Here is a 26,093-nt window from a genome sequence, read left to right on the forward strand (position 1 = left end):
GTGCCTTAAAGCAAGAAGGTTGTAGGTTGAAGCTTGTTGGCCTTTCTGTGGAGGTTGGATGTTCTCCCACAGTCCAATGAAATGCTGCTTAGGTTCATTGGTGCTTCTAAATTGGCTGTAGGTGTGGATGTGAGAGAGTGCTTCTCTGTCTCTCTCTGTTGGCCCTGTGATGGACTGCTCACCTGTGCAGGTGGACCACGCCTCTTGCCCTATGACAGCTAGGGCACAGGCTGCAGCCCTGTGAGCCTAAGCTGAATAAACAGTTAGCAAAAATGATCCATAGATGGCCTGAAATCCCCCAGTTAGCAGTTTGGTAGATAGCTATGACATGCTAATCCCATCCAGCAGCTGTATTCTACCTGTAAGCTGATCCCTGCTGAGCCAAAGCACTTTTTCATATACAGATTACAACCTTTAATAGAAACCTATTGGTCAGCATCTTATTAGCCTGCTGTTAGCTTCATTCCACAGAAAACTGAGAGAAACTAACAGAGTTGATAAAGAATAAAGAGAAATGTGCTGATTTAAAGCCTTTGAAGTGCTTCAGATGATCTCTGTCCACTTCTGTCCACTCATTCATTCATGTAAGCTTTCTAATGCAGCTTTGATCTTCACAGTCTGCTTCATGAAACTCATTCTAACCCTGAATGTCAGAGTGTTCCTCCTTCTCTTTCCCATCATTCATGCTGGCAGTGGAGGAGATTTGGATGTTGGACTGTGTTTTGGATGATGTGTGTATGTTTGTGTTGGACTGCTGTCTGTAAAGCAAACGCACATTTTGCTTTGGATTTCAGTGTCAGACAGACTTTAAGGTGGAATGAAGAGTTGGAGAGTTTCACAGTGAATTATCCAGTGGAGGATTTTTCTTCTTCTTTGAAGGTTTGAAATGTGAACATTGTTCTGCTGCAGTCAATGGACTAAACCAGAGAAGAAGAAAACAGACTTTACCATGAAGATCCTCAGTGTGGATCAGTATAATATCAGCCTGATGTCTGCAGTTTAGTGTCAGCACAACTTTCACATCATATTCATCTCAGCACAACTAAAACATGCTGACTGACCCCAGAGTTTCAAGTCCACATCCTGGACTCTCCAGGAAACCACACAGATGCTTCACTCCTGAATCCTGCAGCTTGTTGTTGGAGCTCAGCTCCAGCTCTCTCAGATGGGAGGGGTTGGACTTCAGTGCTGCTGCCAGATAATCACAGCTGATCTCTGACAAACCACAGAGACTCAATCTGTATAAAGAATGAAAGATGTAAGTTTATTAGACAAAGTGTGAGCTTGAAATCATTCAGTGTTTCATCATCTGTTCAGAGCTGAAGAAGGTTCAGAATGTAGAAGTTTAGAAAATGGAAACTCCAAACAGCTGAAGCCAACAGGAAGCAGCTTCAAACAAACACAACAAGAGAAAAAACTCTGAATGTTTCACATTAAAGTCGTACATTTATCATAAAAACAGGACAAAGACTTGAAAAAGTCGTGTTTTTCCTTCCAGGAACCACAAGGCTTCACTTTTAAAGGTGAAGTGTGAAAGAAATGGACATATTTGAAGTCCAACACCTTTTTCCAGTCACATTATTAAAGCAGACAAACTACAAGCTCATTTTCATTCCAACAAGTCATCTTCTGACCTGGACTAACAACACTGGTCTCTATGTGCAGCTGGCTGTGAGACCAGTGCTCAGGGAGCGTCTACAAAGTGCAACACTGAAAGAACATCGCACACTAGCTTTGTCCCAAAACGTCGGCTGCATCCTTCGGAGGACCCGGTATTCGCGGTCTACGTGGGCCGGGTCCTTCAAAGATCGAAAAGGCTGGAAGTGCGAGGCTGTGAAATGGGACGGTCTAGCCTTCAGATTTGCGTCACCGCTGTCTTTGTGGAGTTTAATAAACTCGGCCGTCTGCTCCTTGCTATCTAAAATATAACAGGACACTGGCGTAAATTCTCGACCGTCTCACACTTCTGTTTAATCAGTTTCCTGTTTAACGTTTATTCAGCTGTGTGAAAATCCCGGAGGAACTTTGATCTCAGCCAAACCGATTTACTCCGGAACAAATAAAACACAGAAAAAAGGCAAACAATTACATTTTTAAGTTATCCGAGTGACTTATATATCGTGTTTAACCTGAGTAGCGAAAGAGCGGGGTCTGAAAACGATGAAGCCGGGCGTCCGCTGCTCTCGCCGGCTGGAGTGACCATTGAACCCCCCGGCTTGCTAGCGAGCGGGTGGGTAACAGACGTCTCCGAAAACGTCGGCACACTTTTGCAAATATGCGATGTCTTGATAAACCAAGCAGATATTTGAAGTTTACACAGCTACTTTCTCGCCTGAAAATATGTTAAAAGTTTATTTTGTGACCCAGAAAGATTAATAAGAGTAATTTGAAAACTTAGTAGCTGCCGCCATTGTTGGCAGCTGAAATTTGGCTGGGCCGCGCTATGAATTCTGGGATATGGTGGGCCACGAAGGACACACCCGACGAATCCTTCAAATTCGGGGAAATGAAGGACGCATTTGTGCATTTGCATGCGCAAAAGAAGACTTCACACACAACGCGCTCTGTTTAGACCCAGAGCCAAGAATATTGTTTGACAGATGACCCTTAATATGAAGACTTCGGACTTTACGTTTCCCAATTTTTGCTTTAAGTTATTTTGTTATTTACATAATAATGTAAATAACCTAATAATGATCCTTATTGCTGTTTTAGAGGAGCGGTGCTTCAAAGGATAGCTGCAGATTTCTGTCAGAATCTGCAGATTATACAGTACAAATAAAATGTTCACGTTTCTCCAACGTTGTCTTCCCAACAGTTTCACTGACATCTACACGGGATGGCCAGGAAGCGTTCGCGATGTCTTATCGGGCGCTGATAATTGGCGTCTGTCTTGTGTTGGTGACGTAAAAGACGGATTTAATGCGACATGACCGTTCAAACAGCAGTCGCTTTCTAAAACATCGGATATGTATCGGATTCAGTACCACATACGAAAGTGACCCAGGTCGGATTTGAAAATATCGGATTCGCAACGTTCACACTGTCATAGCATGATCGGATATGGGTCGCATAGGGTCAAAAAAGTCAGATTTATAAAGGTCAGAAAAATCGGATTTGATGCGCTTTCGCCTGCAGTGTGAACGTAGCCTTACTCTCAAATCCTCCCTAATAACAATAACATAATTACACTTTAGCCACAAGAGGGCAGCAGCATTAATACAAGTCACATGTATATAAAGGTACAGTGATTATATTACAGTGATTTTGACAAAAACAAAACAGAAGTTGATGGCAGTGTGTTTTCCATAACATACCAACCAAATTAAATAATAAAAACTTTATAACTTACAGAGCTTTTTTAGAGGCTTTGACCACTGGCAGCAGCCTCAGAAGAGCCTCCTCTGAAGCAGAGTATTTATTCAGGTCAAACACATCCAGATCTTTTTCTGATGACAGTAAGATGAAGACCAGAGCTGACCACTGAGCAGGAGACAGTTTATCTGTGGAGAGACTTCCTGATCTCAGGGACTGTTGGATCTCCTCCACTAGAGAACGATCATTCAGTTCATTCAGACAGTGAAACAGATTGATGCTTTTCTCTGCAGACAGATTCTCACTGAGCTTCTTCTTGATGTACTGAACTGCTTCTTGATTGGTCTTTGAGCTACTTCCTGTTTGTGTCATCAGGCCTTGCAAACGAGTTTGATTAGTCTTCAGACCCAAGAGAAAACGAAGGAACAAGTCCAGGTGTCCATTGGGGCTCTGTAAGGCCTTGTCCACAGCACACTGGTAGAAGTATTTCTCTGTCTGAGAGCTTGTTTGTTGCTCTTCCAGCAGATTGAGTCCAGAGTTGATGAAGGTCAGGTGGACATGAAGAGCAGCCAGAAACTCCTGAACACTGAGATGAACAAAGCAGAACACCTTGTTCTGGTACAGTTGTTTCTCCTCTTTAAAGATCTGTGTGAACACTCCTGAGTACACTGAGGCTGCTCTGATATCGATGCCACACTCTGTCAGGTCTGGTTCATAGAAGATCAGGTTTCCTTTCTGCAGCTGATCAAAAGCCAGTTTTCCCAGTGACTCAATCATCTTCCTGCTCTCTGGACTCCAGTGTGGATCTGTCTCAGCTCCTCCATCATATTTGATCCTCTTGACTTTGGCCTGAACCACCAGGAAGTGGATGTACATCTCAGTCAGGGTGTTGGGCAGCTCTCCTCCCTCTCTGGTTTCCAGCACATCCTCCAGAACTGTAGCAGTGATCCAGCAGAAGACTGGGATGTGACACATGATGTGGAGGCTTCGAGCTTTCTTGATGTGGGAGATGATCCTGCTGGCCTGCTCCTCATCTCTGAATCTCTTCCTGAAGTACTCCTCCTTCTGTGGGTCAGTGAACCCTCTGACCTCTGTCACCATGTCGACACACTGAGGAGGGATCTGATTGGCTGCTGCAGGTCGTGTTGTTATCCAAAGGCGAGCAGAAGGGAGCAGGTTCCCTCTGATGAGGTTTGTCAGCAGCTCATCCAATGAGGCGGACTTTCTTGTTTCAGTCAGGATTTTAGTTTTGTTGAAGTCCAAATTAAGTCGACACTCATCCAGACCATCAAGTATGAACACAACCTGGAAGTCTTCAAGCCTGCAGATTCCTGATTCGTTAGTTTGATTAAAGAAGTGATGAACAAGTTCCACCAAGCTGAACTTTTCCTCTTTCAGCACATTCAGCTCTCTGAAAGTGAATGGAAATATGAACTGGATGTCCTGGTTGGCTTTGTCTTCAGCCCAGTCCAGGCTGTATTTCTGTGTTAAGACTGTTTTCCCAATGCCAGCCACTCCCTTTGTCAGCACTGTTCTGATTGGTTCGTCTCTTCCTGGTGAGGCTTTAAAGATGTCTTCCTGTCTGATTGTTGTTTCTGGTCTGTCTGGTTTCCTGGATGCTGTTTCAATCTGTCTGACCTCATGTTCCTCATTGACCTCTGCAGTCCCTCCCTCTGTGATGTAGAGCTCTGTGTAGATCTGATTCAGGAGGGTTGGGCTTCCTGCTTTAGCGATGCCCTCAAACACACACTGGAACTTCTTCTTCAGTTGGGCTTTAAGTTCACGTTTACGGAGTGAAGCAAATATTTCTGAAGGTAAGACATTCAGAAACAAATATTATATAATAAATATCATAGCCTTTCAGTACCCTGAAAGGATGAATGTCTATTGGTCCATTTCTTGAGCTATTAGGAAAGATCAATATTCAGTCTTTAGAGAAATTCTCTTACTGCTCTGCAGATGGTCAGCCATCTCATGCTGCTTAAGTCTCCTCAAGAAGTGGAGTGTGATCTTCAGAAATGCTTCTCTGCAGCTCTTTCTTTCATCTTCATCCTCTCCTTCAAACATCTCCTCATCCTCCATCTGGCTCTTTAAAGTTTCTGGGTGATCTGGACTCAGAAGCTTCTGGATCTTCTTCAGCTCGTTCTTCACAAACATGGTGATGTTGTCCTCCAGCCGCTGGAAAAGAAAACTATATGAATTACCCAGTGGTAAATGGACTGGTTCTTATATAGCTCTCTTTGATACTCTGTGCACACAAAGCATTTTATACAACATGCCTCATTCAACCAAGCACATTGTTCTATGCTTAAATACTTTCTTTCACACTCTGATGGATGCATCAGAGGGCAGCTTGGGTTTAGTACGTTACCCAGTACATTTGCCAGCCAGGGTTTGATTCACAAACCTAACTAGTAGCTGACCTGCTCCCCTCCTGAGCTACAGTCACCCCAATCTGACTGAAATCATGGAGCCCAAACTCTGACTTATGTTGGACACACTGACAATCCTCTGGTCCACAAAGTGCAGCATAGAGGTGACTGAAAAGAACAAATGTAAACGTAGTACTACAAACCATAACCACAGAGTCCAGGTGTGTTTGATGTTGCTGTGCAGACTGACCAGTGGAAACCTCTGCTCTCTGCTGGTCCACTCTGTGGAGGAGTAATGTATAATTAGCTCATGTTATGTCTGTCCACACACAGACACAAGCTAAAGGTCCATGAAGTGATGTTTGGATGGGTTCAGTCAATCAGATGACTGTCATGGTGAAGCTTTGCTAGTCCTGCTGATCCCACTGAGAATTAACAACTCAGTTTCCAGATGTCTGTAGTTTTCTGCTCAGTTTCTTTAGTCCCAACAGCTCTTACCATCTCCTGCATAAAGCGTTCCCTGCATGCTCAGATGCCCTGGAACAAGGTGCTCTCTTTATATCAGTGACTGGTTTAAAGGGACAACTTGCAGTGCTCGCCAAACTTTGTGTCAGCAAAAGTAGTTCTAATGTTTCTTACATTTATTACATTTTTACATTTTTACACACACAAATCAATGAACGCAAAAACATAAACTTTCCAGATATTTTGTTTTACAATGTTACAAAACTCAGTTCACAACTACACAGTCTGATTTACAAGTACAAAATATTTATGACCACAGTTTGAGCCGATGTATGTCCCGAGTCTGTGGACTCAGTAGTTTTGTTTTGATTGTTATTGTCTTTTGTTACAATTTCATTCTGATTAAGATTTTCTAGTTCTGAGGTTTTGGTTTCTGTGTTCCCTCTGTACTGTGTTAGTATTGTGTCTCTGTGTTCACTTCCTGTTTTATTTTGACAGTGCCATGTCCTATGTTAGTGTGTCTACTTTTGCTTCCCCTTGTCTGGTTATGTCCAATGAATCCTGCTGTGTCTCCCTTTTCTCATTCCCTGATGGCTCTTTTGTGTATATGAGCCCTTTGTTTTCTCCTGCTTGTTGCTGGTTCGTCTGTGTTGTCTCCCCGTGTCTCCGTTTAAGGTTTCAGGTTAGTTTTGTAGTTTTTTCAGTAGAGGTTATCTTAGCTTCTGCACAGGCCATCTCCACTGCACTTCACCGTTTCAATAAAGCTCACTCACTTCACAGCAGTGTCGGCATCTTGGGTCCTTTATTAAATTCAATATGGCTCGCCCCGCTAGCCGTGACAAAAGATGTGAAAACAATATCCAAAAAACATGAGGGACAAACAGGGAATAGTTTTAAGGTGCAGGGCCAACAAACTGAGTCTAGAAATAAACTCAGAGTTGATTGAATTAGCATTTTGAATTGGCTGATCTGAGCAATCAAGTCTATGTTCACTTTGAGTTAAGATTATACGTGATTGATGTAAAAGAAAAAAGCCATCATCAGCAACTGATTCTGATTTAGCAGGTTTTCAAATCTAAACGGTACCCATCGCTAGCTGGCTGTAGTTAAACCTTTACTTAAAAAGCATCCCTAGACCCAGCCGTACGGCTTATCTACTGAGCAGCGCAGTGTCAGAGTGAACAACACAGGAAAATGATCAGAGATGCCCAACTCAGATATTTCAGTGACGCACACATCCCGCCCGTGGGAAAGCTCCAAGTCTAGTGTGTGACCTTTTTCATGTGTGGGACCAGTAACCCACTGGGTCAAGTTAAAAGAGTCAATAATATTTAAAAAGTCCTTGACCAGAAGTTTAAAGTCACAGCAGACATGGATGTTAAAATCACCAAGGCAGCATCATCAGAAGACATAGCACACCCAGCTCTATCTGTCCATGAAGCCAGATAACACACACCAATGAGTTAAACTGCAGGAATGTCTTAAAGACACAAAGACCTGGATGGCCGCTAACTTTCTGCTTCTTCATTCAGATCAAACTGAGGTTATTGTACTCGGCCCTGAAAAGCCTAGAAATATGGTCTCTAAGCAGATTCTTACTCTGGATGGCATTACCTTGGCCTCCAGTAACACTGTGAGGAACCTTGGAGTCATTTTTGACCAGGACATGTCCTTCAATGCACATATTAAACAAATATGTAAGACTGCTTTCTTCCATTTGTGCAACATCTCTAAAATTAGAAATATCCTGTCTCAGAGTGACGCTGAAAAACTAGTTCATGCATTTATTACTTCCAGGCTGGACGACTGTAATTCATTATTATCAGGATGTCCTAAAAACTCACTGAAAAGCCTTCAGCTGATCCAAAATGCTGCAGCAAGAGTCCTGACAGGGACTAGAAAGAGAGAGCAGATTTCTCCTGTTTTGGCTTCCCTTCATTGGCTTCCTGTTAAATCCAGAATTCAAAATCCTGCTCCTCACATACAAGGTCTTAAATAATCAGGCCCCATCTTATCTTAATGACCTTGTACCAACCAACTTGTACCAATCAACCAACCAAGATGGCGCCGCGGATGGTCGCCCTGGTGCTTCAGTGCGTTACTTTTGTTTTGTTTTTGTGCATTTCTTCTGTGTCTGGGCACTCCTCTGGATATTCGTACACCAGAGAAGAGCTCCTTAACTACAGGACTACAACGCCTGTGGATTTATTTCCAATATTTGTCGCATCTGCGGCAGATTTACTGCTGACTCTGACCAGGAAAGCGAGACGCCGAAAGAGAGGAAAGCAAGCCGGCGCACTCGTGCGTTTGAGGAGACGCGGACTGCGAACCGCTCTTCCTGGGATCTTCCTTTCTAATGTACGCTCACTCAGGAATAAGATTGATGAACTGGCCCTGATGAGAAGCATGAACAGAGACTTTGCCTCCTCCTGTGTCTTATGTTTTACGGAGTCGTGGCTCAGTGAGAACATCCCAGACTGCGCGCTCAAACTGGAGGGCTTCCATCTGCTGCGCGCGGACCGGCAGGCCGCTCTCTCCGGTAAGTCCAAAGGTGGAGGTCTCTGCTTCTACATTAATAGTGGCTGGTGCACAGATGTGACAGTGATTGCTCAGCACTGCTCTTCCTCTCTGGAATATCTTTTTATCCACTGCAAACCGTTTTATTCTCCGCGGGAGTTTGCTTCATTCATCCTGGCCGCTGTTTACATCCCGCCAGACGCAGATGCGCAGGCAGCTCAGTGCGCACTCGCGGAGCAGATTCTCCACACGGAGCGGACATTCCCGGACTCTCTCATCATTGCTCTTGGGGACTTTAACAAAGCCAATCTGAGCCATGAGCTTCCAAAATACAAGCAGTATATTAAATGCCCGACCAGAGAGGAGAAGACATTGGACCACTGTTAGAGCACGATCAGCGGGGCCTATCGCGCGGTGCCCCGCGCTTCACTCGGACTTTCTGACCACGTCATGATCCACCTAATCCCCGCGTACAGACAGAGGCTGAAGCTCTCCAAACCTGTCGTGAGGACTAAAAAACTGTGGAGCAACGAGGCTGTGGGGGAGCTTCGCACGTGTTTGGAGTCTACAGACTGGGACACAATGAAGGCTGCTTCTAACAGCTTGGACGAGTTTACGGACACTGTCACCTCCTATATCCACTTCTGTGAGGACAGCATTGTGCCATCACGCACCAGGGTGAGTTATAACAATGACAAACCCTGGTTTACTCCTAAACTCAAAAAGCTGTGGCTGGAAAAGAGAAAGTCGTTCAGAAGCGGAGACAGGGACTGCTACAGAGAGGCCAAGTACAGGTTCACTAAAGAAGTGGACATCGCTAAACATCAGCACTCTGAGAAGATGCAGCAGCAGATCTCAGAGAATGACTCGGCCTCTGTGTGGAAAGGTTTTAGGAATATCACAAACTACAAGCCTAAAACCCCCCACTCCACTGACGACTTGCTCTTGGCCAACACCCTTAACGACTGTTACTGCCGTTTTGACGAGCCATCAGGCAGCCTTCACACCTCCAACGGCCCCAACAATAGAGACACTTTGGACACTAATTCCTCCACCTCTCCCCCCTCCATAGAGCCATCACCACCTTCAAACCGTTCACCTACAACACCCCCCTCCTCACCCCACACAAAAGAGGATTTCACACCACCTCCTCCGACCACAACTCTTCATATTCATGAAGCAGATGTGAGGAAGCAGTTTAAGAGTCTGAATGCTCGGAAAGCTCCCGGCCCAGACGGCGTGTCTCCTGCCACCCTCAGACACTGTGCAAACGAGCTGGCCCCAGTGTTTTCTGGCATTTTCAACTCCTCACTGCAGGCATGTCATGTGCCTGCCTGCTTCAAGTCCTCCACCATAATCCCTGTCCCCAAGAAACCTAGGATCACTGGACTAAATGACTACAGACCCGTGGCTCTGACATCTGTGGTCATGAAGTCCTTTGAGCGCCTAGTTCTCTCCCATCTCAGGACCCTCACGGCCCCCCTCCTGGACCCCCTGCAGTTTGCATATAGAGCCAACAGGTCTGTAGACGACGCCATCAACATGGCCCTACACTTCATCCTGCAGCATCTGGACTCCCAAGGAACCTACGCCAGGATCCTGTTTGTGGACTTCAGCTCTGCCTTCAACACCATCCTTCCAGACCATCTCCGAGGCAAGCTTTCCCAGATGAATGTGCCTGATCCCATCTGCCGGTGGATCACTGACTTCCTGACGGACAGGAAGCAGCATGTGAGGCTGGGAAAGAATGTCTCGGACTCCCGGACCATCAGCACCGGCTCCCCTCAGGGCTGTGTTCTTTCTCCTCTGCTCTTCTCCCTGTACACCAACTGCTGCACCTCCACCCACCAGTCTGTCAAGCTAATCAAGTTTGCAGATGACACCACCGTTATTGGACTCATCTCGGACGGGGACGAGTCTGCCTACAGGAGGGAGGTTGAACGTCTGGTGTCCTGGTGCAGCCACAACAACCTGGTGCTGAATGCCCAGAAGACAGTGGAGATTATTGTGGACTTCAGGAAGCACACAGCCCCACTCCACCCCATCATCCTGACTGACACCCCCATCACCTCTGTGGACTCATTCCGCTTCCTGGGTACCACCATCACCCAGGACCTGAAGTGGGAGCCCACCATCACCTCCATCATCAAGAAAGCCCAGCAGAGGATGTACTTCCTGAGGCAGCTGAAGAAATTCAACCTGCCAACACGGACGATGATGCAGTTCTACACCGCTATCATCGAGTCCATCCTCACCTCCTCCATCACCGTGTGGTACGCTGGAGCCACTATCAGGGACAAACAGAGACTGCAGCGTGTTGTGCGCTCTGCTGAGAAGGTGATTGGCTGCAGACTCCCATCTTTGCAGGACCTGTACACCTCCAGGACATTGCGGCGTGCAGCTCGGATCTCAGCTGACCCTTCTCACCCTGGACACAGTCTGTTTGACCTGCTCCCCTCAGGCAGGAGGCTCCGGTCCATTCGCACCAGAACCTCTCGCCATAAGAACAGTTTCTTCCCCTCTGCTGTTGGACACATGAACAATAACCATATGACTGTCCCCGCCACTAACACATGACCCTACGCTGTGTTCACTGTATCATTCCATGTTTGGCACTGATCACCACCTGCACTCATGTATATATCTTTCAACGTAGCACTCTTAATTCTTACTCTCATGTATATATCTCATGTATATCTCATGCACATATCTTTCCACGTAGCACTTTTAATTCTTATCCCTACTTTTATTTTTTCCATGTCTATTTAAGTGTTATTTATGACACCATGTTTGCACTGAAGCACCGCAGCAATTTCCTAATGTTGTAAACCTGCTCAACATTTGGCAATAAACCCCATTCTGATTCTGATTCTGATTCTTGTAGTACCATATCACCCTATTAGAGCACTTCGCTCTCGCTCTGCAGGCCTACTTGTTGTTCCTAGAGTATTTAAAAGTAGAATGGGAGGCAGAGCCTTCAGTTTTCAGGCCCCTCTTCTGTGGAACCAGCTTCCAGTTTGGATTCAGGAGACAGACACTATCTCTACTTTCAAGATTAGGCTTCAAACTGTCTTCTAACTTAACGATTAAGTCCCTGTATTCCACCGTTATATGGAAATCAACCATTATAACTTGTGTCAAATCTACTTGTACCTCACAGTTTTCTAAGCACACAGAGAGCAGTAAACCTCAGAGCAGCAGCACATCAGACTGTGCAAAAAATCTAGAAGAGAAAATATTTTGACCCATTTCTAAATGATTCTTGTGACCATGCTGCACCACAACACCTGATCTCTGGTTTCCTCACCTCTTCAATCCCACTTTAATACTTGACTAAACTCATTTTCCTGTTTAGGTGTTGAGGCAAAGCCGCCCATCTACAATGCAGGCAACAGCAAACGGAGCTATTTTTTATTCCCTTTGGGTTTTTTCTACTTTTGTGCTACAAAATGTTCAAGCTGATTAAATTCATTAGAATAAAAGTTCAGATAATTCTCTCATATTAATGTTGGAGGTAGAAATTCAGGTAACTTTGCACAAAAACTGGCAGAAATTTCCTTCAAAGATGGCGTTTTTACTTTAATACTGTGAGTACATTTCAGAGCCTGGACTCTTTTACCTTTACTTGAGTAAAGAAGCTGAATCAGTATTTCAGCTTTAAGAGGGTATTTTAACACAAACATCAGTCCTTCTACTTAAGTATGTTTGACACTTTGTTTAATCATCATTTTTAATGATCAAATATAATTATGTTTGTTATTTGTGGATTTTAAATGTCCTTGACAGAGACAGATGATGATCATTATCCTGCACTGTGGTCTCAGGTTTGGTCGAGCTAGCACAAAGAATGGCTATGTTGAACTTCCTCCTGGGATCTACACTAAGAAGTGAGTCCAACATTAGCAGGGTCTCTTTCCTTTATCTGATTCACTTTAGCATTCACAGTCACGTGAAGCTTGTTATTAACTCGATAAGTCAACCCAGGGTTTCAGCTGAGCGCTCACATGAAACATGGCAGCATCTGATCAATCATATTCATGGAGACGTGTATCAGCAACAGAGCAGCTGAGTTTGCAGAAGGAAGTCAAACTAAACCACAGGAACAATATGAGGAGATTACACACATAATAAAATACTAGCAGTAACACAGCTGCTGCAGACAAATCAGTCGTGTGATCGTGTGTGAGAGGAGAAGGACTGTAAAGGAGTTTGGTGTTAAAAGCTCTGTATGAATGTGGGAGACTTTGAAGGGCTTTAAAAAGGCCAATATAAAATAAAAGGCAGCAAAACTGCTGAGTGTGAAAGTCACCAGACTTATCAGACCTCTGTGATTAAGACCTGTAAGAACACCTGTTTGTACTTGTTGGCATTATATCAAACACACACGTATATTAAGCCTTTGTTTGAACTCTGGTTGAATTTGTTACTTTCAGACTGTGAAACATCACAGAGGCTGCAGCTGCAGATCTTTTATTCACCTGGAAATTTACTTTAAATGTTAGATGGAAAATGTATTACTCAGTTTCACCAAAGTAAGAACAATAATCCATAAACCTTCATAAAGACAAACATCTCCCAGAACATTGAGCTGCTGAAGTGTCACTGAAGGGAAAAACTATTTGTCCTCCTCCATCCAGCAACACCTGAAACACCTGAGTGGAAGCTCCTCCCTACACTGTGTTTGAAGCAAAGCACAAAGGAGACACCTGCTGGAGCAGCTGGAGTCCTACAGACACTCAGCCTCTTCACTACACAAACACCTCCTACAACATCCACTCTTTCCACTCTGACTGCTGTGTTTGTGGAAACACTCCAACACACACTGCTTCACACACCAACATAGAAATGTGTGAAAAAGAGCTGAGCTGATATTAAACATGAGGATTTATTCAAAAATACAGAGTCAGGAACAACATCTAGACACACATTACCTCTCAGCAGCAGAAGAACAGCCATTAAAGTCTATAACAACATCCTTCGACCTGTTGCTCTTTAAGGAAACACAGCTGGGTTCAGGTCCAGGAGATTCTGGCCTCTTATTGATCCTAAGAGAAAAACAATAAATGTCACAGCTTCATGAGACAGGAAGGAAAAACTGGAAATATTAAATTAAAGACATGATGAACAATCTCATAAAAATAATGTACTTACTCTTTGTCACATAACAGTCTTTTGTTAAAGTTTACAATAACACCCTTGCTTAGTCTTTGCTCTGTACTGCAGTACTTGCACTGGTTTCACTGGACAAGTCTGCATGTGAATCTACAACTGATCTGACATTGTGGCACAAACACAGTAAACAAACACTACGAGCACCTTGTTTCATGTGCAGTGGCTTTCTTCTCATTCTGTTACTGAACACTGTATGAAAAGCCTCTCACTGCCAGCATCCTTCCAGCCCCACGACAACAAGACCAACTCACATCTTCACAACACCAAGAATTTTTCTCCTTTTCTTTGGAGAAACTGAGAAGCCAATAGGATTGTAGCTCAAACTGCCCACAGTCCTGCTTCATCACTGCTCACTCCTACCTGTGTTGGTGCTCAGTGTACAGTCACAGCCTGCTGCTAGCATGAATGCTAAACGTACTGCTGTGGATGATCAGCAGAACAAGATGTTGTCAGTTTGACTGTTTGCTGTATTTAAAGTGTTTTTCTCAGTTCGTCTGTATTCAAAGTGCATTCGGGGCTTTAGCTGACAGCTCTTTGTGCTAACAAACTAAACTCTCTTAGTTTAAGCCAGCAGACTTTACCAAACACAAAGCCTGCTGCTGCCTCCATGGGTTAGCTTGTGTGACTGGTGTTTGCACCAATGAAATCTAAATCACACTAATGTGTCCTCCAAGGTGTTTGGTGGGAGCACCGAGTGAAACATCTGGTAAAATAACAAACAGGGCTGTGAGAGCAACTGAAGTGATAAAAATACTGTTTAAAGATAAAAAACACTTTGATGTTCTCTCGTCACCTAACAAAGTCCAAACCCTGTGAACTATTTTAGCTTTAATAACTGTGGATTCAGGTATCCTGAACCCATCTTTGGACATTTGTAATTAAATATTTTAAAACTCCATCAAAGACTCCTGATGTGGCTGTTTGGAGAAGGAAAAGAGGGACAAAGTGGAGCGTCGAGCTGAGGCTTCATTCACTGCAAACCTACAGTTATGTTTCCTTATTTCTGCTGTTTGCATGTTCACAGCTGAAATAAAGCTGCCTCTTTGACTTCATCCTGTTGTGTTTGGGTCCAATCCTGCCTGCCACACAGCGCTACAGGACAAAGTCTAATATTTTTATCTTTTTAATGAATCTTTGGTCATATTTATCCAGGAAAACACAAACATGTAAAGGAGTCATCACAGGTCTCTGACCTCACTGGTTCAGGTTCAGCACTGAAGTGTGGAGGGTAATCTTTGGACCAGTCACTCCTCACAGATGGACAGCTGGATCCTGCAGACTGTGACCTCTGACCTCTGCAGACACAAACATGTTTTATTCAATGATCAATTCTCTGATGAAGTGATTGAAGCAGCTGTGATCACACAGACTGCAGATAATGCAGCTGTTTCCTGTCAGTAACAGTCCTCTTAGATTAGAGTTCAGCTTTTTACAGGAAAACAAATGTCCCTGAATGCAACAGTGAGACACAGTCTGCCTGTGTGGCTGTGATAGCTGCCGTTAGGAGCGCTCATGTGTTTGCAGTTAGACGAGGAGATGTTACCATCATGGACACGTTAACAAATCCTGCAGCATCACGTGGCACAAACACTTTGTGTTCCTGTCATCTGCAAGCAACAGGAAGTTCATTAATAAAGGCGGGATGGAGACGCGACTGTGATGGTTCTCCTTCATCCAGCTGTTACACACATCTGGGCTCACACGACGAGCCTTTGTCTAATACAGCAGCTGCTCTCTGAACACTTTTCTGAAGAGGAGCTGCACAAACCTTTGTTTGCTTTCTAGAGCAGCGTATCAAAGTTAAACTACCCACTGCTAGCAGCTGTTTCTATCATAGTTTAGGATCCAGATGTGTGAGGTCTAGATTTACACCTCTGATTAAAATACATAGTTAAAAACAGCCAATTGAGTCCAAATGTGTCTTAAACCAGATAAACTGACAGTTACAGCTGAGCCTGTGTGTCCTTGGAGACACTGCTCTGCTACAGAGATGCATTTTAGAAACCAGGAAACATCAAAATCATTTAAATCAGAGAGTTCTTGTAACTAACAGCTCACCTCTCTGCAGCAGGCACAGGCTGGGATTTAAAATCAATGTCTCGATGATTTGACCGGTCACTCTGTAAGGACACAGAGCTGGGTCGAGGTCCAGGTTTGAGTCTCTGATGGATCCTGAAAAAGTTATAAATCTTCAGTAAAATTCTCATCACATATCAGCTGATATTATTGGTGTTAGCTTACCTTTTCTCAGCTGACTGTCTTTGCTCAAATCTCTTAATGACATCTTTGACTGAGTTACTTTCACAGGACACAGAGCTGGGTGGAGGTCCAGGCTGGTTCCTGTGAATATGGAGCAGTGATGTGAGTGCTGAGCTGTGACATGGAGAAGAGTCATGGACAGTTAGAGATGGTCATCTCACCTCTGAGCTTTGGTCTGGCTCTCATGTTCCCCACACAGAGTGCTTTTAGAGGGAGGGACTCCCTCCTCTCTGTCCTCACACTGATCCATGCTGCTCAATTCACATCAGCTCACACACACTTTCTACCTTCACCTGCAGAGGAAACACAAATCATTCATGTGTACATCAACTGAGAGCTGCAGAGGTCGTGTCTGATGTGTTGGACTAACATCCATCTGAGACACAGCTTTCATCAGTTCACTACAAAAAGTGTCACAGAGCCCAGTTCAGCCTCCAAATCCTCCATTACTGTAGTCCTACAAAGCAGCAGGTCAAACATGGCTGCAGAGAGCAGCTTTATGTCAGTAACCATGTCCAGGACCGAGCTAACTGCTTACAGAGTTCATACTCTAACTGCTAGCTGCTCTGCTAGCTAAGCTAACTCAGTAACAGTGACTCTGACAGCAGTTACTGTGGAACAGCGGCCGAGCTCAGGACACATTCAGTGTGTTTAGACACAGGAGTGTTTATGTCAGCAAATCAGTGTGTGTGAAGAGTCTGAGGGAGTGTGTGAATGAGACTCAACACTGAAACCAACAGTCCAAGAAAAGCGTCTGGATTTCTTTAAGTTTAACTTAAAGAAATCCAGACGCTTTTCTTTTTGTCTCCATAATGTCTCCATAATGCTGCAATGTTATCTGCCCCAGAAACACTGTGCAGAAGCTTTGATGGTGACACAGAAAAGTCACAGTGGAGATACTTCTGTCCACCTTTGATTAGACTCATTATAAAAAGGAAAACAAAGTTTGAACACAGTCATGTTTCCAGTTCACTGACTTACATTTATTCCATGGACACTCACTCTAACCTGAACCACAGCTACAACCAGTGTTGGGGAGTAACGGAATACATGTACCGCCGTTACGTATTTAAAATACAAAATATGAGTAACTGTATTCCGTTACAGTTACCGTTTAAAAAGGTGGTATTCAGAATACAGTTACTTTGTTGAAATAAATGGATTACACTGCGGTACTTTCCTGTTTCATTTTGTCGCGGGTCAGGACTGTTTGGGTTTTGTTTGACAGCTACGTTCTGTTGTTCCAGGCGGCAGCGTTACGGTTGCCATGGTTACAGGGCTACGCTCTCTCTCTCTCTCTGCGACTGTGTGTTTCCGGGGTGAGAGAGCGCCTTTTCGTTGTTGTTGTGCTAAGCTAACAGGCAGAATGCTACAAGCATAGCTCTAAAGCAGGGGTGTCAAACTCAAATACACAGTGGGCCAAAATTCAAAACTGGAACAAAGTCGCGGGCCAACGTTAATATTTATTGAAAAAAATCTTCCTACAGATATAACAAGGAACCTTTTCTTACAGACTCAAATAAGTTTTGCTGAAAAACTGAATATGGAATAAGCAACGCTTAATACTGAACGATATAGAACTTATATAAACATATATAACTTAATATTGCACACATGCAAAATTGAAATTCCAATTAAATAACATATCACTGGAATGCATTTCTTAAATAAAAATTGTATTTGCAGCCTTCTGATTTAAATTTTAGCAGTAAACTTTTTCCCCAGGCTAATAATACATGTAAAAATAAAATAACAATAATAAACCACTTAACTAATAAAAATATCATTAAACGTGAAACCATTCAAGCCCATGTCTGGGAGTAGCAAGACAAATTGCACAAAGAAAATGGTAATTATAGCTCAGTTTGCTACACACTGATCTACTCTGATGCGTCCAAGCCAGATACCTGGCATCTCTTCTTGGATGCTAGTTCCTCAATGTCTGGGCTCAGGCTCTGAGCTGAGGAAATCCTCAGGATCGAGTGAAGGTGTTCATCGGTCAGACGTCTCCTCTGAGATGTTTTGGCCATCTTCATTGAGGAGAATAGTTGCTCACATAGGTAAGTGCTGCCGAACATGGAGAGCATCTGAGCAGCGTGGGTGCGGAGCCCAGGCATTTTGAAATGTGGAAATTGTGAAGCGCCCACAGCATCATACTTTGATTTCAGCGTGTCACTACACTGGAGTTCAATCAGCTCCATTTGGAGGTTTGTTGGTGCTTTTGCCACGTAAACTGCAAAAGGATTACTGAGCAGTTCAAATCGACATTTCTGGGCGTCAAAGTCGGCAAACCGCCGGGTAAACTCAGTACTGAGTACACAGAGTTTTTCAGCAAACTGTACGCATGGGAACACAGCAGTAGAGATTTGCATGTTCATCGTTTGGCAGCAGGGAAAATGGCCCAGGTTTCCTTGTAGCATCTGATTCTGCCACAGGCACAATTTCGTTTTAAAAGCCCTCACTGCAGCGTACATATCTGTGATGATACGCCCCCGTCCCTGAAGCTGCAGGTTCAGCGCATCGAGATGGCTCGTGATATCACACATAAAGGCCAGCTCACACAGAAACTCTTGCTCCCTGAGCTCAGCTGTGTCTTGCCCTTTGCTTTCCAGAAACTGAAATATTTCCTCGCGTAGCTCGAAACATCTGTTCAGTACTTTCCCTCGGCTTAACCACCTCACCTCCGTGTGATACGGCACGTCTCCGTATTCCGAACCACACTCCTCAAGAAAAGATTTGAATTGGCGGTGATTCAGACCTTTGGCTCTTATAAAGTTAACTACTCGTGTTACTGCGGTCATAACATGTTCCATCTTTAGGGCTTTACCACAAAGTGATTCTTGATGTATGATGCAGTGATAAACAGTCAGCTCACCTGCACAGTTCTCCGCTCGCATCTTCTCCCGTACCCTGCCCACCAGTCCGCTCCTTTGACCACACTGGTGCACCATCTGTCGTTAACCCCACAAGTTTTTCCCATGGCAACTTCATTTCAGTTAGACATTTGGAAACCTCTTCAAATATTTCCTTCCCTGTGGTTGTTCCATGCATTGATTTTAATCCTAAAAGTTCTTCCGTAACACAGAGAGTTGAGTCCACACCACGGATGAAGACTGAAAGCTGGGCAGTATCAGAGGCGTCGCTGCTCTCATCCACAGCGAGGGAGAATGCAACGAAACAGTTTCCCTTCTCCATCAGCTGGTTATTTAGATTGTTGGCAAGTTCACGTGTGCGATCAGCTACTGTGTTTCTGCTCAGGCTAACATTTGAAAATGCTTGCTTTTTCTCTGGGCACACAACGTCGCAAACTTTCATCATACAACTTTTCACAAACTCTCCCTCACTGAAGGGCCGGGCTGATTTTGCGATCTCTGCTGCCACAACAAAACTAGCCTTTACAGCAGCCTCACTTTGTGATATGGCTTTTTTGAACATAGTCTGTTGTGAAACAAAACTTCTTTTCATCTCTTCTGCTTTCCGGCGCCTTTGAGTCATGTCCAGGTCCTTGTACTTCTCTTGGTGTTTCGTTTCATAGTGTCGTCTAATGTTGTACTCCTTGGTTAAAGCCACATGAGCTCCACATACAAGACAAACAGGTCTGTCTTTTACATAAGTAAACAGATATTCTGTCTCCCACCTGTCCAGGAAGCTCCTGTTTTCGTTCTTTCTTTTCGCCATTTTGGGAGAGGTAGCGCGGCAGTATTCGCGCGGTTGCTATGACTACAGTCAACAGAGGAGAGGGCGTTAATGGGTCCTCTCCTGACTGACGCACCAAAACGCCAACAGAGCATTCTGGGAGTTGTAGTATTAGCAGTACATGCGCTGCTTAAGACCGGCGGGCCAGCTCTAATAGTAATTTGGTATGGCCTCGCGGGCCAAATGTAATTAGGCTGCGGGCCAAATTTGGCCCGCGGGCCAGAGTTTGACACCTATGCTCTAAAGAATGTAGCATCATGGGCAGTGTAGTCCGTGCTGCAGGGAGAATGGACTGCCATACACGTTATGGGTCTGTGAGCGCGAGGAGGGAAAAAAGGGGAGTGGAAAGGTACAGCTGTCATCGAGGAAAAACGGGAGCTGGAAGCATGTAACTTTTACTGCCGTTTTGACGAGCCATCAGGCAGCCTTCACACCTCCAACGGCCCCAACAATAGAGACACTTTGGACACTCATTCCCCCACCTCTCCCCCCTCCATAGAGCCATCACCACCTTCAAACTGTTCACCTACAACACCCCCCTCCTCACCCCACACAAAAGAGGATTTCACACCACCTCCTCCCACCACAACTCTTCATATTCATGAAGCAGATGTGAGGAAGCAGTTTAAGAGTCTGAATGCTCGAAAAGCTCCCGGCCCAGACGGTGTGTCTCCTGCCACCCTCAGACACTGTGCAAACGAGCTGGCCCCAGTGTTTTCTGGCATTTTCAACTCCTCACTGCAGGCATGTCATGTGCCTGCCTGCTTCAAGTCCTCCACCATAATCTATGTCCCCAAGAAACCTAGGATCACTGGACTAAATGACTACAGACCCGTGGCTCTGACATCTGTGGTCATGAAGTCATTTGAGCGCCTAGTTCTCTCCCATCTCAAGACCCTCACGGCCCCCCTCCTGGACCCCCTGCAGTTTGCATACAGAGCCAACAGGTCTGTAGATGACGCCATCAACATGGCCCTACACTTCATCCTGCAGCATCTGGACTCCCCAGGAACCTACGCCAGGATCCTGTTTGTGGACTTCAGCTCTGCCTTCAACACCATCCTTCCAGACCATCTCCGAGACAAGCTTTCCCAGATGAATGTGCCTGATCCCATCTGCCGGTGGATCACTGACTTCCTGTCGGACAGGAAGCAGCATGTGAGGCTGGGAAAGAATGTCTCGGACTCCCGGACCATCAGCACCGGCTCCCCTCAGGGCTGTGTTCTTTCTCCTCTGCTCTTCTCCCTGTATACCAACTGCTGCACCTCCACCCACCAGTCTGTCAAGCTAATCAAGTTTGCAGATGACACCACCGTTATTGGGCTCATCTCGGACGGGGATGAGTCTGCCTACAGGAGGGAGGTTGAACGTCTGGTGTCCTGGTGCAGCCACAACAACCTGGTGCTGAATGCCCAGAAGACAGTGGAGATTATTGTGGACTTCAGGAATCATCCTGACTGACACCCCCATCACCTCTGTGGACTCATTCCGCTTCCTGGGTACCACCATCACCCAGGACCTGAAGTGGGAGCCCACCATCACCTCCGTCATTAAGAAAGCCCAGCAGAGGATGTACTTCCTGAGGCAGCTGAAGAAATTCAACCTGCCAACACGGACGATGATGCAGTTCTACACTGCAATCATCGAGTCCATCCTCACCTCCTCCATCACCGTGTGGTACGCTGGAGCAACTATCAGGGACAAACAGAGACTGCAGCGTGTTGTGCGCTCTGCTGAGAAGGTGATTGGCTGCAGACTCCCATCTCTGCAGGACCTGTACACCTCCAGGACACTGGGGCGTGCAGCTCGGATCTCAGCTGACCCTTCTCACCCTGGACACAGTCTGTTTGACCTGCTCCCCTCAGGCAGGAGGCTCCGGTCCATTCGCACCAGAACCTCTCGCCATAAGAACAGTTTCTTCCCCTCTGCTGTTGGACACATGAACAATAACCGTATGACTGTCCCCACCACTAACACATGACCCTACGCTGTGTTCACTGCATCATTCCATGTTTGGCACTGATCACCACCTGCACTCATGTATATATCTTTCTACGTAGCACTTTTAATTCTTATTCTTACTTTTATTTTTTCATGTCTATTTAAGCGCAATTTATGACAGTATGTTTGCACTGAAGCACCGCAGCAATTTCCTAATGTTGTAAACCTGCTCAACATTTGGCAATAAAACCCTTTCTGATTTCTGATTTCTAATAACCACTTGAGCCAAGAGAGCCTGACGAGCCCAGTTGTAAGTAAGCTATTAAGACTCGACTGTACACCGTGTTCGTGTTTTCCTCCGAAAACAATAAGTTCCGTTGGAGCAGCCTTTCAACGCCTCTCTCTGTCTCTGGCAAGAAAAGTTGACCCACACAACAAAGTAAAGCTATTTTTCGGCTACAAGCCGACAGGGACCCCGCTGTATTAGTCAGAGGTCCCTTTACTACAGTTCGGAGTCGCGGACCTTCAGTAATAGTAATAAATCACACAGCAATAGTACATTTACGTTGTTGTAAAAAGCATGTTAATATATTAAGTAATCCAAAGTATTCAGAATACGTTACTGTCATTGAGTAACGTAACGGAATACGTTACAGAATACATTTTGGGGCATGTATTCTGTATTCTGTAATGGAATACATTTTAAAAGTAACCTTCCCAACACTGGCTACAACCCAACATTGTTGAGGCCTCATCTCCTCCTTTCCTGACTGTAGAGGTTAAATATGCAACAACCAACAAATAAAAGAATTTGGTTCATTTCAAAGAAATTCACACGGTGACCAAGTAAAGTAACCGTAGTAAAGGAGACAACATCCCGTTGATGGTGGGATTATTTGAAAGATTTGCTTTGGTCACGTCACCAAATGCAGTTGAACCACCCGTGGATCCATGTTTGACCATTCTACCACTCTGAGCTCTGCTTTTGAATCATTTTATTATTATCATCATTCATTTATTCATTCTTTGGAGGGGGGCTATTTCCTAATGCCGCCCTAATAAGCTGATGTTCAAGGGGAAATATAACAGAAACTCTTTCAGTGTTATTCATTAATAAATTAACAGATAAACTGTGAAGAAGAAAAAAACCGAGATTTAAAGGAGAGAGTGAGAAACTTGATCATCCATCCTCTTAATACATGTTTATCAGTATCTGCTGTGACCAGAGCTTATATTATATTTTTTCATGTTTTAGTGACATTTTTGGGAGCATTTCAGTTCAGTTCATTTTTATTTCAAACATTTCAAATATGTGCCTTCACAATCATTACAAAATTATTACAAAAATTATTTGTTTGAAAAGGAGTAGGCTGAAGTATTTACTTATTTGTCCCTACCCCCTCAAGTTTTACCTCTCATTCATTTAATTTTTTTTTGTCTTAAATTAAACAAACAACATATGAAACATATGAAACATATGAAGTTGCTATACATCAATACAACCATTATAGCCCAAGTTTAAATAATATGTATGCATTAAGTGCATAGTAATTACATAAATTGCAAAAAAATGCAATAAACTACCAAAAAAATGAAAATCATTTTTTTTAACATATATTTCTAGTTAGAGAAATTTAAGAGGCTTATCCCTCAAAACTGTAAATACAAAAAAGTTGCACAAAATAGTTTCCCACCACAGGAAATTTATTTTGAGTGTCTTCATATTTTTATTTTTGAAATGCACCAACTAATATTGTTTAAAAATCCAAGAGATAAATATCAAGTCATGCTTTTGGGTAGGCAAATCTTTCCTGGTAATACTAAATATATTATAGAAGCGTTTAATGATGCCACATCCACAACACACGGGTATGTTTTAATAGACTATAAAGGTAAGACCCCGGACTATTTAAGACCCCGAAGAAATTTACTGTCAGACCGTCCGGTTGTTTATAACCCAAAACAAAAAACAGTGAAGAGGTGAAAGGATGTCATCACGCATGCGGAGGAATCTGTCTCTGTTGGAGTTGATATACAAGTCTCCCCCGGCTCTACGCAGAGTTATTATTAGCAATGCAAACTTCATCAATGCATTGTGTGAGATAGCCTTTAACGTATTGCAAGGTAACATTCCACTGACAAATCAGAAGTACAAACAGCTAAAAAGAAAAAATCTCTAATCAGACTGATTGCCGAAGAAAAGATCAAAACTTTGAAAAAGATAAAGACAATCAACCAATCTGGTGGGTTTTTACTAGCCTGATTAGGGGCTGCAATCCCTTTCATAACCAGTCTGATAGCAAACAGGTGAAAATGGAACATGTGCAAAAGATGTTTTTGGTGCCCCAACATCAGTTGGACTTATTGAAACAACCGCAGCAGTACACAGGCAACATCAGACAACAGGCTCAGAAAGACTTGGACAAGGAGATGCTTCAAGTGTTACAAGAATCAGACATAGATGTGTATGAGAAAGCTAAAAAAATATGGTGTTATTCTCCAAAGATACCTCACACTTGTGAGACAAGGTGCCCGTGAAAAGAATATATTGTCTTCATCCCTACCGGAACAATTTAACATGGATGTGCAAACCCAGCCTGCGGACACCCAACCTGTCTATGGTGATGCTGAAGGATTTTATTGCAGAGAATGTTTTGACACACATACCTAAAAGGAGAAGGAGGAATGCAGAACTCATTCTCTCGTTGGCCAGACTTGATTTCTTACAATGACAAAGGTGAAATTGTTGTTGATAAACGCACCATCCCGGGTTCACACATTTACGACCTGATTAAAGCCGTCACAACCACACACACACCTTCAGACTTATTGGCTGGACAGAGTTTTTAAAGGCTGTTTCAGATTTAAACATACCGTTATCAGCCATATCCAACACCGGCATACGTAAGACCATTGCCATGTATAAAACTGATCACACACTGACTGAAGACCCTGAAGCATTTGAGTATAACTTTCATTCAAATTAAACTTTATACACAATTACAAAATGGAAAAATTACCAAATATTAAAACACTACAATCACTGAAGAAACAAATAAAACCAATCACAATCAACATCAAAATATGATAATAGAAACATAGAAGAGACATATCATTCAATTCATATACGTTCATGTGATCTCTACGTTCAAAAACCCAATAACCTTGAATCCTTCATTTAAATTACATTTAAATTCCAGCTGGCAGCTGTTGGAGTCAAATTGTTAAATGTTGTCATTGTGTTACTTAAATGTGTAAGTCTTAGTTCAAGCAGCAGGATCAAAGACATTCCTTTGTCTCTGACCACCTCTCCAACCAGTCTGTTGGTGGGGGAGGCTGTAGTGTTTTATTATAGGGACATCCTACCTGAAGGTTCTGTTCTCTTGGTTAATAAGCTTCCTACTTTTATGACCCTTTTGGTGAGCAGGAGGTCACACAAACACACCCACAACACACACACACACACACACACACACACACACACACACACACACACACACACACACACACACACACACACACACACACACACACACACACACACACACACACACGCATTGAAGCACATGCATATACACACATATATACATAAGGAGGTCTGGTTTCCCCGCCAGTTTCAAGGAGGGTTAAGGATGGTTTCTCCACCGAAAGGAGGTTTTTCCTCCTCCGCTGAGGGTGTTGAGTGCACAATGTATGCAGGTAAACTCAAACATCCATTCAGCTGCTTCAGAAGGAAAATGTCAGCTTGTGGTTTCAGTCACAGGAAACTCACAGGTTAGAGTCCAGCCAGAGGGCTGCTGTTGTTTATCTGTAAAGTCTTTACATTTACAGAAATAAATAATTATGTGGACACATCTGGATCATCAGCAAACATGAAACCAGGTGACCACCAGGACCAAGCTGACTGCTGACACAGAGTTCATACTCTAACTGCTAGCTGCTCTGCTAGCTAAGTTAACTGATGTTAAAGGTCAGAGTAAAGAAATGACGTGATGCTGCTGGGAGTGACACCACAGACTAGCAGCATTTAGTTACTCAGCATATAATGCAGTTAATCTGAAATCTCTTTTTCTCTCTGAAACAAAGTGACAGCAGACTGAGTCAAAGACAGAAACCTTATTGAAACACCAAATATTCCCCGGCTTCACTTCCTGATCCAGGATTCAAAGAGGACGTTGCACTTACTCAGCTTCTTCCCATGAACGTCTTCCCTCTGCAGCTCTGCTGTCTGGACCAGGTCTGTGTAGAAACAGAGACAATCTTCTGCTTCATCAGTCCTCTGTGTCTGCAGGCTGAAGTCACATTAAACACTTCACACCAGCAAAGAGTCTGAAGCTCAAAGGTCAAAGGTCAGCT

General features: G+C 44.0%; 1 pseudogene across 1 annotated transcript in view; it reads right to left on the reverse strand.

The window, feature by feature from the left end:
* Nucleotides 1-788: 788 nt before the first annotated feature.
* LOC145419307 (NACHT, LRR and PYD domains-containing protein 12-like) overlaps nucleotides 789-26,093 on the reverse strand; it is a 174,881-nt pseudogene continuing 149,576 nt past the window's right edge. Inside the window, exon 8 of the transcript XR_013906894.1 lies at nucleotides 789-1,238. The product of XR_013906894.1 is annotated as an NACHT, LRR and PYD domains-containing protein 12-like (transcript). The remainder of the gene's footprint in view (nucleotides 1,239-26,093) is intronic.

Source organism: Astatotilapia calliptera, chromosome 3, assembly GCF_964374335.1.
Source record: "Astatotilapia calliptera chromosome 3, fAstCal68.1, whole genome shotgun sequence".
Classification (NCBI taxonomy): domain Eukaryota; kingdom Metazoa; phylum Chordata; class Actinopteri; order Cichliformes; family Cichlidae; genus Astatotilapia; species Astatotilapia calliptera.